At 26.2% G+C, this 13,504-nt stretch overlaps 1 protein-coding gene across 1 annotated transcript in view; it reads left to right on the top strand.

Moving 5' to 3' along the window:
* Positions 1–13,181, top strand: part of LOC142332262 (alpha-N-acetylgalactosaminidase-like) — an 84,265-nt gene extending 71,084 nt beyond the window's left edge. Inside the window, exons 10-11 of the transcript XR_012758238.1 lie at positions 505–687; positions 12,824–13,181. The gene's annotated coding sequence lies outside the window, so the exon portion shown is untranslated. The remainder of the gene's footprint in view (positions 1–504; positions 688–12,823) is intronic.
* Positions 13,182–13,504: the final 323 nt, after the last annotated feature.

Raw genomic sequence — 13,504 nt, 5'->3', positions numbered from 1 at the left:
AGAGAATACTTTATACCTCAATACATTTTTGAATGAGTTTTTTTTTTTTAATAAAGCTGGCTGAAAACTTATTTTAACTTACTTTTTGTCCAAAATTGTAAAAAACATAGCTTGTGCAGTGGAGTTAAAGTAAACATTCTCTTTAAAGATGAGATGCAAGGAAGAAATGATCTTCTAATGAACAACAAAGGGCACAACTTGATACATTTGACTAAAAACACAGAAAAACAACATTGTGATAACAGTTTGAGCATTCTGTGACAATTTAAATCACAAACAAACTGTTCAAATAGATGGGTTCAGAAATTAAAGGTTTGTGGCCAACCTTCCTAACAGACTTTTTAGGACTATGCAGGAAAAGCTTCCTGATATGTTCAACATTTTCTTCAGACAACTTTGGTTATCCTGTACTCTTCTCTTTACATAGACATCTGGTTTGCCATTGACAAATGTTATTGTCATTTGGAGGATCACGATTAAATTTCTATTTTTTTTTACCTCCAGGATCAGCGCTAGGTATTGCTTCAGAGGATGAGATGAATGACAATGTAACGTGTGAAAATGCCATGCCTGACTGGGATTTGAACTTGGGACTACTGGATGAAAGGCTGAGATGCTACCACTCATGCCACGAAAGTCGGCAAACTATAACTGGTCTGAAACTAACAGATTCACTTTTAAAAAAAGGTAAAATACTAAAGGTTTTTTTTTTGTTCACCAGTCACCATATTTGCTAGTGGTGCTGTCAAGCGAAAAGGTAGAGAATGAATTTATGGTCATGCATGCAACTAAAACTTTCCTTTTAGCACTTTGATTTTAGTATTAAATCAACGCTGTGGACCTCATCCAAGAGATACTATAACAAATTAAAACCCTGATACTCTTTTTTGTATTCATATTACAAAAAACAACTTTAATTTTTAAAGTCTTCTTTATTTTAATTTTATATTTACATTTAGTGAAGTCTTTTAAACATATTTCCCTGCCTAAGAGCTATATTGATTATTTTTAACAAACAGTTCAATTTAACCTTTCAACTTTTTCAAAGTTAATAAAAATAAATTAGAGATAAATAATATAAAAGTAAAAAAGAATTAGCTGCATTGTGAATCTGTAATGACAGGGATTTTTTTGTCAATTTTATAGGTGTTAATAACAAATTATCTTTAGTAGTAACTCAAGGTAAAAGAATAAAATAATTCATACATAAACAAAAAAAATTAAGTTAAAAGGAATTTTTAAAAATAGAAAAAATAATTGTTTTATTACAAGTTTAATATTAAAAATTGTGTGTGTGTGTGTGTGTGTGTGTGTATATATATATATATATATATATACACATATACATACAAGTATAATACAAAATGTAAATAATGATATTGAACACAATAAATGGCCCAAAACAAATTAAAATTATTTTTACAGGTAAATAAATATTTACATTCATTCTTACACATAAATACAAAAACATACAATTTATAAATGGTACAACAAAGTACAATGCAATAAGTACAGTATTTGATATATTTGTTTAACATGTTTAACATATCTTTATGTTTCCCATATATGGCCATTGAATAGATGTGTTTTACACGTTATGGTACAGCATCAAAATCTGACTTCCCTTTATCATAATTGACATTATAGAGAAAATTAACTCATAATTATTGACCTTAAAGAGAGAATTAACTCAAAACAGAAAATTAGCTTAAAAGTTTTTCAAAGATTTAAAAGTAAAAATTGTTTCTTAAAAATAATAGTTATATTAATAAAAAAGTGTTGAATCAAAAATTTAAAAGCTTTTCCAAGAGAAGCACCTGGAAAAAAAATTTTGATCAGTTTAAAAGTGATGAGAAAATTTTAAATAATTTAATTTTTAAAGATCTTACAGTTTTGACTGAAAAACTACATTGCGGGTTGGGTTACTAAGAAAAAAAATCACATGAAAAATAAAATCTACAACATTAACGTTGTTATACAAGAAAAAAACAGCAAGAATTGTATGAATTGGATAAAAAATATAAAATTAAAATTCTCAAAAAATTCTCAAAAGAAAATTCTATTATGGCATTATTTTATCCAAAGAATTACAAAATGAATCATGATTTTTTATGTAATAAGGTAAAAAATTAAATTATCAAAAGAACAAAAAAATTAAAACCGAGTCCATAGAATGAAAATCTAAAACTTTATCCAAAGAATGATATAAATATCTTCAATATAACAATATATAACAATGTAAAAAATTTATCTTCAAAAAAAAAGTATAATTATCTTGTAAAATTAAGAAACAAAATATAATTTATGAACTTACAGATTTATATGAAATTGATCTCATTAAAATAGGTAAAAGAAATCCATTCTCATACCTTCTACAACTTTTTTAATAGATTTTTAGTTAAGAAATTTGAATAAATTGTCTTTTAATTCGAAAAGGTTTTTTCTCCAAGAATTTTAAATATACACAATTAGGGAATTAATTGTAGTCTGTACATATTTTTCCACTATGATTTCTTAAATATTAATTATATTTTAGTAAAAATGAATGTCAAAACAAACAAATAAGAACTTTTAATTAAAGATTTAACTAGAATGGAAGTATAAGAAGTTACCTCACAAGATATTTTAAATAAATTTTTGAAAGAATTATCAAAGATCTTATTACAGATGTTGGAAATATTAAATGTACGAAAGAGTTTAAATTGGAAAATAAACTGTAAACAGAATCATTTTGCAATTAAATTACAGTTATAATTTAATTCTTTTGCAGAATGTGAATTAAAAGATTGAAAAAAAATTAATGGTTAAAAAAACATTTTGTGGATTTTGCAACAATTTTTGCGCGTTTCTTTTTCTAAGTATAAATTAGCTGGCCATTGTGTATAAGTAAACAGTGCTGCACCATTATCTACTATTGTTCAGAAAAATAAAAGAAATCTCTATATAGGTAGCAGCCAGTAATTGTTTTTTTTATACAATTATGATCCAGTTATTATAGAAAATCCAACAGAAAATACTCGCAAATGTGCAGTTATTAACTAAGATTTATTTGCAAATTTATCTTTTCTTTCTTTAAGCATTTATGTATTTTTCTATTTATACTTGTTGCTATAAGTTTTATGCTGCATTTCATTTTATTACTGGGTAAATCTATAATTTCGCTGGAAGTTTATACCTTTGTTTAAGCTTTATCAAGTTTATTTAGTCCTTGTGAAAATTTATCAGTCCAGCTATCTGGATAAGAGAAAAATTGTCTGCATTAATTAAAACTGTTATTCTGCAGTGTGTGCAAATTTTAATGAGATTTAGTGTAATCATATTTCCAAATCTGTTTTCTTTTTATGTGTAATCTGTTTCTTTGCTTGATTTAGAGTATTAAAGACATTTATTTTATTATTAGGCGTATCTACATCATTATGTAATTTAAAACTGTGTTTCTCTAAAAAAAATTTATCTTCTCTTGATTTGAGTTCTTGTATGCTAGTATAAATGTAGCTTTTTTTGTCTTCAGTCATTTGACTGGTTTGATGCAGCTCTCCAAGATTCCCTATCTAGTGCTAATCGTTTCATTTCAGTATACCCTGTACATCCTACATCCGTAACAATTTGTTTTACATTCCAAACGTTGCCTGCCTACACAATTTTTTCCTTCTACCTGTCCCTCCAATATTAAAGCGACTATTCCAAGATGCCTTAATATGTGGCCTATAAGTCTATCTCTTTTCTTATGAACAGATACTCTTCTATGTTAATTGTGGTTTCAATATTTTCATGTGATTCTAACAATTGTGATACATCTGTTTCCCTCCATATTTTAATATTGTACAACAGATAAGATTGTAAAACTGGGATATATTGATTTTTTTAAACATATCCTCTTTTGCTACTTTTAAAGATTTTTTGTGATTTTATGTTTGTAATTAACTTATCAATAGTAACTTAAAATTTTAATTTTTATCTATAATACATCCTAAATATTTTTAGGATTCTACAAACTTAATTGTTGAGCAGGTACATTTGTTAATCAAATCAGTCGTATTATAGTTTAAACATTTTCTGTCATTATAATATACAGAAAAATGTACGTATTCTGTTTTACTAATATTTAATGAGAGGTTATTTGCTTGTAACCAGTTTTCAATAGTATTTTGATCACATTATTTTTGGAAAATATGTCTTTTGCTTTAACAATTAAGGCTATATCCTTTGCAAATGATATAAGTTTTCCATTTAAATTTGTATTGCCATTTATGTAAATATTAAAAAATTATCATAGAGCAATTTATGACCTTGCAATAATACATGAAAAAGTGATTAAAAAATAATCTTTAAAAGTGACTTAAATAATAACTTGAGAGAAAAATATGTTTTAGAATCTATTACTCATCATTATAATGAATTGAAAGCACTTTTTTTAAAGAAATATCAACCTAATAGAAATAAAAATTTACAATTACCCAAAGTTAAAAAAGAAATTGATAAAAAATAATTACAGATTTATTGCTTATAAATATGTTAACAAGCTTCCTGAAAGTTTAAAAAATATTTCAACAAAAAACTTTAAAATAAAATTACAATTGTATTACAGCTGTGAAGATTGAAGAATTTATATAATCAGTGTTATTTAAAAGTAGATATTGCAGCATATACTACTAATTGAGCATAGTGTATGAATAAAAATTATCTAATTTGTAATTAGTTTTTGTTATATGCAGGGTGCAAACAAATATTACATATATATATATATATATATATACACACACACACAGCGTGAGCAACATAAAACAGAACCCATAATGAAACCACTACCCAACACTAAAAGACTCTCTCACAACTAGCACAACTAGTGGATGTATATTTAATACTGATTATTGCTGCCATTTGTCAGGTGGTTACATGTCAGTGCAATATACATTTTGTTGCCGTGCAGTATAGTGAGTGCAGTTGTGTTTGTGTAAAATGCCTTATTCAGTCCAGGAGAGGATAGCTATAGTTTAAGCCTATATTTGTTCTGGATTGTTTGAAGAATCACGTTAAGTATTCGTAGAAAAATTTCCAAATGCTTGTATCCCAGTGAAGAGTAGCATACACAATTTAGTTAAAAAATGGCATACAACAGGTTTGGTTTCAAATGCAAAACGAAATAAGCAACCTTCTGTTAATATTAAATATTGAAATATTGTTAATACTATTTGACTTTAAAATGAGAATTACTGCCAGTCCAAAAAAAATCACTACACAAGTTATCTCAACAATCTGGTGTTAAATATACATCTTGTTGTAAAATTCTTCATGAATTAAAATTGAAACCATACCGCATTACAACTGTGCAACAACTGGAGGAGACAGACAAATTGAAACGACTTGATTATTGCAACTGGCTTCTTGAAAACAGTGTTGGTGGACAGATAGACCGGATGTCATATTTCATATCAGACGAGGTATGTTTTCATTTTTCAGCCGTGTTAATTCGCAGAACACCAGGTATTGGATGCCAAGGAATCCTCATGAAATATTCAAGCGTCCACTTCACAATGAGAAAATTGGTGTTTGGTATGTTGTTTCTGTTAATCATATAGTGGGACCGATATTTTTTGACTGGACTGTCAATACACAAGTTTACCTCACAATTCTTGAAGAATTCTATGTGCAATTAATTGATAATGAAAAAGAATACAGCTTCTTCCAACAAGATGGAGCAACATGTCACACATTAAATGTTTCACTGAATTGCGTTCATGCAGCTTTCACAAATGAATGAGCTGTCAGCAGAGAATGGTGGCCTCCATGTTCCCCGGAGTTGTCTACTTGTGATTTTTTCCTTTGGGACTACTTAAAGGACAGAGTTTATACATCTATTCTCCACAATATTAATGAACTGAAGGTAAACATTCAATGAGAAATCAACGCAGTTGACAACAACATTTTGCGTCAGACAACTTTCAATGTGATCAGTTGAGCACAAAAGTGAGTAATGCTCAAGGTGGTCATTTTGTAACAATAAGGTAAGTAAATGCAACATTTAAATTAAATTTTATCTTTTTCTTATTTAATTAATCTGTATCATTCATAAAATTTCATTTCAACATAACCTACCATTCTGCAGCAGTTACATTACGGGTTTGGTTTTATGTTGCTCACTCCGTGTATATGTATGTATATACTAAAATCAATTTTTTTATTGTCCATATCTTCCTCTGTACTAATTGATTAAAAGAAAAAACAAAAATTCAGCACAATCCACCACAGTACAGAATCAAATAAGATTTCTTACCTTATCTTATTATTTTTTTATTTATATACCAATAGCGCTTTCCAGGAATTTCTCATCATCAGTTAATTAAAATTAAATTAAAAAATTTTTTTTAAAAAACTTCAAAATCACACATTAAAATATTCTTACATATATAATATATATATGCAGTCAAATAATTAAAAAATTAAAATTCTTTCCTTTCAAAAACTAAAAGTGATTTAACATATTATACATTTTTGTGGCTAGCCACTAAATACAATACTGCATTAATATAATATAAATTTACCTGGCGTTGACAAAAGTGTTTGTTATCTATAGCAGTGTTGATAAGATATATATATATATATATATATATATATATCATATATCTAAAAATATATATGTATATATCTTTGCAGGCACTATATTATATATTACTTTTGTAACCTATTATTAGTAAATAACTGAATTAAATAAATAATGGGCTTAAACAGTAACCTTGAGGTATCCCACAAGTTATTCTTTCCCATTTTGATACCTTATTTTTAACTCTAGTATTACATTTAAAAAATTAAAATAATAAAGGACTTAAATAATTGTTTAAAAAAATAGGAATTAAATAAATTCCAAGCAGTTCCTTGTACGCCAATTTTCTCTAGTTCATCAATTAAAATGTAGAAATCTACTGTATCAAATGCTTTTGTAAGTCTAGAACTGTTTTAGTATCAATTTAGAAATAAATTTTGAAATTGCATCTTCTGTATTTGTATTTTTTTTAAAGCCAAATTAAGAATCAGGAAGAATTTTATATTTAATAATAAAGAAATGTCTTACAGACATTTTTTGAAAATACATGCAAGTGTGGATAGAAAAGAGATTGGTCTGACATGTCTGTAAGACTCGGATCACAAATATTTCTGTTACTTTTATAAACTGGGGACATTGTAGCATTTTTTAAATTGTTCCAGAAAAATACCCTGCTCTATAAATAAATTAAAGATATATGCTAAAGGTTCACATAGATAAGATTCTAATTGTTTAATTAGTTTTACAGAAATATTACCTGGGTTGCAAGTCTTACCCGTTTTCAATAATTTTACTTTTTTCTATTTCTTTTTCTGGTACAGCCTCTAGAAATATTTATTTTGTATTAATTTTCTCTTTAATTCTTTCTTTATGTGGTATTGTATTGGATCATTTAGAGATAACATTTGCAAAGTGAAAATAAAGACAATTTACATCAGCAGCAAAGGATGTATATTTTTATATGTATTTATTTAGAAACTTATTTAATAGTTTCCATTGTTTTGTACTATTTAAAAATAAGTATTTGTTCTTTAAAGAGTTTTCTGTAAGAATTTTAATGTAATTTTTTGCCTTAATTTTCGTTAGGTTTGGCGAGATTATTCTTTTTTAAAATTTAACTGTTTCTAATTTTTATAGAAGTAATTCCTTATTTTAATCATGGTTTTGAGTCTTTAAAAATTTTTTACTTTTTAAATTATTTTAAACCAAACTTTGGTAAATTACTTTTTGTAAAGTACTAAATGCTATTTCTGGATCTTTTAAAGAATAAATTTTTCTTAAATCTAGAACCAATTTACTTATCTTAATGTTCATTTTGTAAGCTACAGAATTCACAGATATGTTTTTTCATCCTTTTTGAAGAAAATATAGACGAAAACTTTCATAAAACTTGTGTAGATCTTGAGGTTAAATAACTTGTAAGAACAAGACCGAAGTGGATTTCATTAACTGTGTGAAGAAAACTTGCAATTCACTCACAAAAGATTCTTTGCAAACTCCTAATAGTTTCTACAGATTTTTAGCAGATAAATGAAAAAATATATTTCCAAACAAAATTTTTGAAAATATTTTTTTAATTTATACTCCTAACTTAAAAGTTTTTCATATTATATTTAAAAAAAAAAAAAAAAAAAAAAAAAAAAAAAAATGTTTAAATGTTTCTAAAATTTGTTAGCCTTAATTATTTGTGTATAAAAAGTCTGTAGTATCGCTTTTATAGTTTTGTTAATAAATAATCACTTGCAGAAAACTTATCTTTAGATTTAGTAATTTAAAAGGCAAACTTACAGTTGGTTTTGTATATATTTTTTTTTTTGCAAAGAAGATACTTTTATAATGATAAGCTTCTCAAAATATGTACAGACTCATGTAAGAAAAGTTTGAACTTTTCCGTTGTTAATTAATGTCAAGATGATTCCTGAAGATATTACTTATCAGTATCTCATTTTAACAACACTTATTTTCTCGCACAGAAAACAAAAGGATAATTTACATTCAGAATTTTTATAAAACTAATAATTGGTATGGATGCTACCAGAAGAGAAAAAAGAATAATCAGTGAACAGATGTGATATAAAAAGAAAATAGATGGACCAGTAGGAAAAATGTTGTTTTGTGTTACATTTCAGTTAAAATTGTTATTCTTTATTAATTCCTTACAGGTTCACTCATAATAAGATCTCTGGCATCTGTGATATATCGGTAAAACAAAACTGTGTGGTAAAACAAAATTGGGGTTGTAAAATTGTTAATAAGTTGATTGAGCTTTATTAACGTTCTGTCACATGCATCAGCTTTTAAGAGCACATCAAGTTTTTTAACTTCCTAATATCTTTTGGAAATATTAATGAACTAGCCTGAAATGTTTTCGTAATTTTTATAAGTTGGTCATGACTGAGTTTAATTTTGTTACTTTGTAATTTGCTTAACTAGTCTACGTCATTTAAGAGAAACCACTGCGGCACATTGAGCATGTATTGCATGCATTGAATGTATTTTGTGGGCCTTCTGATATATCTGAAAGAAAAAAAATAAATGTAAATATAACTGTGAAATATGGAATGAGTATTTTGTTTATCGGTAAAATATATCATGAATTAAATGTAAAATTGTTGGAGTGATAAAAATTGTGAAAGTTATGAATATTTTGTAAACCATAGATCGATTAGTATATTTATTTTTATTCAATAGCTAATAGTGCAGTTTGAGTCTAAGTGAAATAAAATTTAAATTATTTTCATTATTAAGAGTGAAGCAAAATTTACACTTGAATTCAAAAATTCAAATAATTCATTTCTTTTTTTTTGAATTCCCTAAAAGTCGCCATCAGCAATTTTTATTAATTATCAGTATAAAAAACCTGTTTAAAAAATAAGGAAATCTTATTTTAACTACTTTTGAAAAATTTATTAATGAAAGAATAAAGTTTACTAATATTTCTTTATTTCTTTAGCAATGCATTATTTCTTTACAAAAAGGCTAGATTTTTATTTTTATTAGTTATATTATTATGTTCACCTACATCAAGATAAAATTATAGCCCTGTACGTGTACATGATTATACACACACATAATCACAAATGAAAATACTAATTTGTAGTTTTGATTTTAAATAGACAGTTATATTCTGATTAGTTAATAAATAACTACTGTAGCTGCTTATTCGTTAAGATCAAATATTTTCCAGAATTATAATTTTTAAGCATTTTAATTAAATATTTTTAATAATACAGATTATCACAAGTTTTTTTTTTTTGATTGGTAATAGATCTCAAACCGACCACAAAATAGCTCTAGTATTATACTATAACATGAACTGCAATCACCTAAATTGTACAACTGAACAATTTTCTAAATAAAATTAACCGTTGGGTTTTTACGATTATTACCTAAATCGTAAAGTGTTACAGAGATAAGTCGGTTACTGATGATATTGACTATGAATACATCATAGTTTATCAATTAAATGTAAATAAATAAATCAGTAAGCAGATGCAAACTGAATCCCAAACAAAAATTTACTTAACAGTCAGTCAGTAAAATATATTACAATACATACATTTGAATATCATAACATCAAGAGTCTGAGCAGTAACTGATTGCAAATTAACTATAGAGATCTTCCTTTTAATGTTATGTGTTAATAAGCTACTGCTGTCTTTACATATCACAATGTTTCAGAATATGTGTATATATATATATATATATATATATATATATATATATATATATATACACTGACAGTTATATTTAAAAAACTTAAGTTATGATTTCATAAAAACGTTTTTTAAATTATTTTCAAAGACAACTTTATTACACATATAAACTCTTGTTCTAAAATTTAGTTAAAAAATTGTCACAAATTAATCTTATTCTTTACTTCTGCATTCTGAAATTGGATTAAAAATGAACAAAACCATACTAAATTTAAAAATTTTAAATAAATATTACATGTAAAAGAAAATTAGTACAGTATATACAAAAATAAAAAAAGGTAACAATGTAGTAGTATAACTTTCTTGACTACTTTAATCCTAACTGATATTAGTAGGAAACTATTTTTTTCTTTCACATAATTTAAAAAAAAAAGTTTAATAATATTAATGTGCCATATTCACAAGCAATTGTACCAAATTTTATTGTATGTTCACTCTTTCCAATTATATTAAACAAAAAAGATGCTAACATACATTCACAAGTACATATATATATATATATATATATATATATATATAAAACTGCACTCTAGTTTTGTTACATTTTTTGATTAAACTCAAAACTTTAAAAATATTTAAAAAATCAGGAACTCAAAATTCTGACTTGTGACAATACATTCCCTTATTTATAATATTTTATATTACATTAATAAGAAAAATAATTTCCATTGTCTTTTTCAAATTTTAATTTGAACGTTAACAAGAGCTAACAGTATATTTTAAACATTATGCATATGCGTACAGGAGTTAAAAAATAATAAATTTCATAACATTTTTTATAAATTTGATATAATTTATAAGTGTCTCATCTCATATAAAAAACATTTTTTTGGTCCTACAGTTTTTCCAATTTTTCTTTGGAATACACAGAAAATGTAAGGAGTATTTTATGAAAATTTATTGGCACAGTTGTAAAAACTGAAAATTTTATTATAAACATTTATTTTTATAATTTACTCCCTTTTCAAAAATAAAATAAGAAAAGCATTCTGTACCATAATTAATTATTTCATTTCATCATCATCATCACATGATGTTCTGCCTGTTAGCAGGTCCATGGCACCACCGTTGTCTCCATCTGTTTCTGTCCTGTGCTTTCCTTTTCATCTCATGATAACCTTCACTACCTTTTATGTCATTTATTAACTTCAGTTTCTTCCTTTCTCTTCTTTTTTCAGAGCCTTCAAGAAATTTTATTATTCCCTTTCCTCTAATTATATGCCCGATCCAGTTTCCTTTCTTCCTTTTGATAGTCACCAATATTGTCTACCTTCATTTATTCCTCTTAATACTTCTGTATTACTCCTAAGATATCTGTATCTTTTTACTTGCTCAGTTTTTTCTTCTGCTGTTACAACTTCTCCTCCATATTTTAGATATCACTCCTACAATCTTCCCTCCATATCTTCCATCTCTTCCACTCTTCCCTCTCATATCCACATCTTCCTTCTCATTCACTTTCATAATTTTTGTTTCCTCACATTTATTTTCATTCAGTATTCCTTTATCTATACTTGCTTTTATCATTCCTTGTAATGTCTGGGTGTCTTCAGCTACAATCAGCATTTTGTTAGCAAATCTGATACAATTTATATTTCTTCCACTTATGCTCACTCCTTTTTGACCATCCAATATTTTTTTTCAATATTTCCTCGACATAAAAGGTGAACAGTGTTATTTCATTTGGGTATAATAATATTTTTGTTGTAAATAACATATAAAATAACAATCACATTAACTGATAAATAGCAGATTTATATTATTAATATCTCGTGTTACATGAAGGCCATTTATACAGTTCAACATTAATACTATTATTTAATTTTCAGCTTCAAATAAAATTAAAAACTCCTAGAAAATGTTGAAAAAATATTATTACAGAGCAAAATAAAAACTCAATACAATTAAAATAAAACACAATGATTATTTTACTGTGAGAAGAAAATCCTTTATACCTGATTGGGTAAGAAGGGAATATATGCAAGAAAATTTTGTATAATTATGTAACCATAATTAAAAAGTAACCTTAACTATTTTCATGAGACATAAAACTATACACTTCTAGCCTGAAAGGGACAAGAAAATTTGAAAAAATAAACCACAATTTATTGAAACCCGTTTACTGTACTACAAATAAAACAACAAAAGAGGATTTTAGTCTCGAAAGTCATGGAAAAGCTAAATATAACTTTAAAATTATAGTAATAGAAAATAAACATTTTATAAATATTTACTGGTGTAAAAACCTAGCTTTTGTCAAATCATTAACAGAGATTAATTCTGGTGGACTTAAAATGGGAGTTGAAGTCGATGAAAGTTCCTTTATAAAAAAAGGGAGAACATAACAGAGGTTGCTTTTCAGAAGAATACTGCAAACCAGAGTTGTTGGTGCCACATGCTGAAAACTGGACTGGTCTCTCATTGCAGTACTGGTAGGATAATTGAAACTTATTGCCTATTATAATAGTCTCACTAATGTGGGTTCCTTGGCTTATTATCAAATAATAGAGGTAAATTTAAGCTATATTGTTACAAGAAATTTCATGCTTCAATTCAATTTTTACAGGATTGCAATTTCCAGTCGTTACAGTAGCAACACTTACTTCAAGATTATGGGAAAGAATTCTGCAAGAATCTCATCTTCATTAAAACTGCTGAAAGCTTCTAATTTAATATCAATTGCCAGTAAGATGATACAACAAGCCTACACTAGTATAAAATCAGGTATACTGAATAGCATTTATCAAATTAAAACTAGAAAAATTCCTCAAGTGACGCCAGATAACACTACAGCATAATAAGTATAAAACAGAGTCAAATACAGTATACATAAAATTATGTATGATGTCAATCATGTAAGTACATAAAATTATGTACTTATCATGGCATGATAAGTAAAATATTTAAAATTTTACAGATTTATTCACCTCACTGCTCGCAATTGTTTTTTAATATATGTTTGGTTTTTATATTCACTGTTAAAAGAAAGAATAATATGATTATAATGTTTGTCAGTTAATAGAATTATGTTAATAAAGGATATTTTTTTATATAAGCAGAGGTTTACAACCTAAATTCTTGTTACTATACCTATTATTCGTATCTCTGTGCCACTAAATACAGGATTTATGCAACAATTTAATTTCAGCTGTATTCAATTGTTGCTGAATTATCACAATTATCGCAATTTATAGCTGAATTATCACTAATTAGTGATGATTTGGAAAAAGAGTACTACAATATGAAT

This window comes from Lycorma delicatula, chromosome 11, assembly GCF_047948215.1.
Source record: "Lycorma delicatula isolate Av1 chromosome 11, ASM4794821v1, whole genome shotgun sequence".
In the NCBI taxonomy this organism is placed as follows: Eukaryota; Metazoa; Arthropoda; class Insecta; order Hemiptera; family Fulgoridae; genus Lycorma; species Lycorma delicatula.
This window is presented reverse-complemented; position numbering and strand designations above follow the sequence as displayed.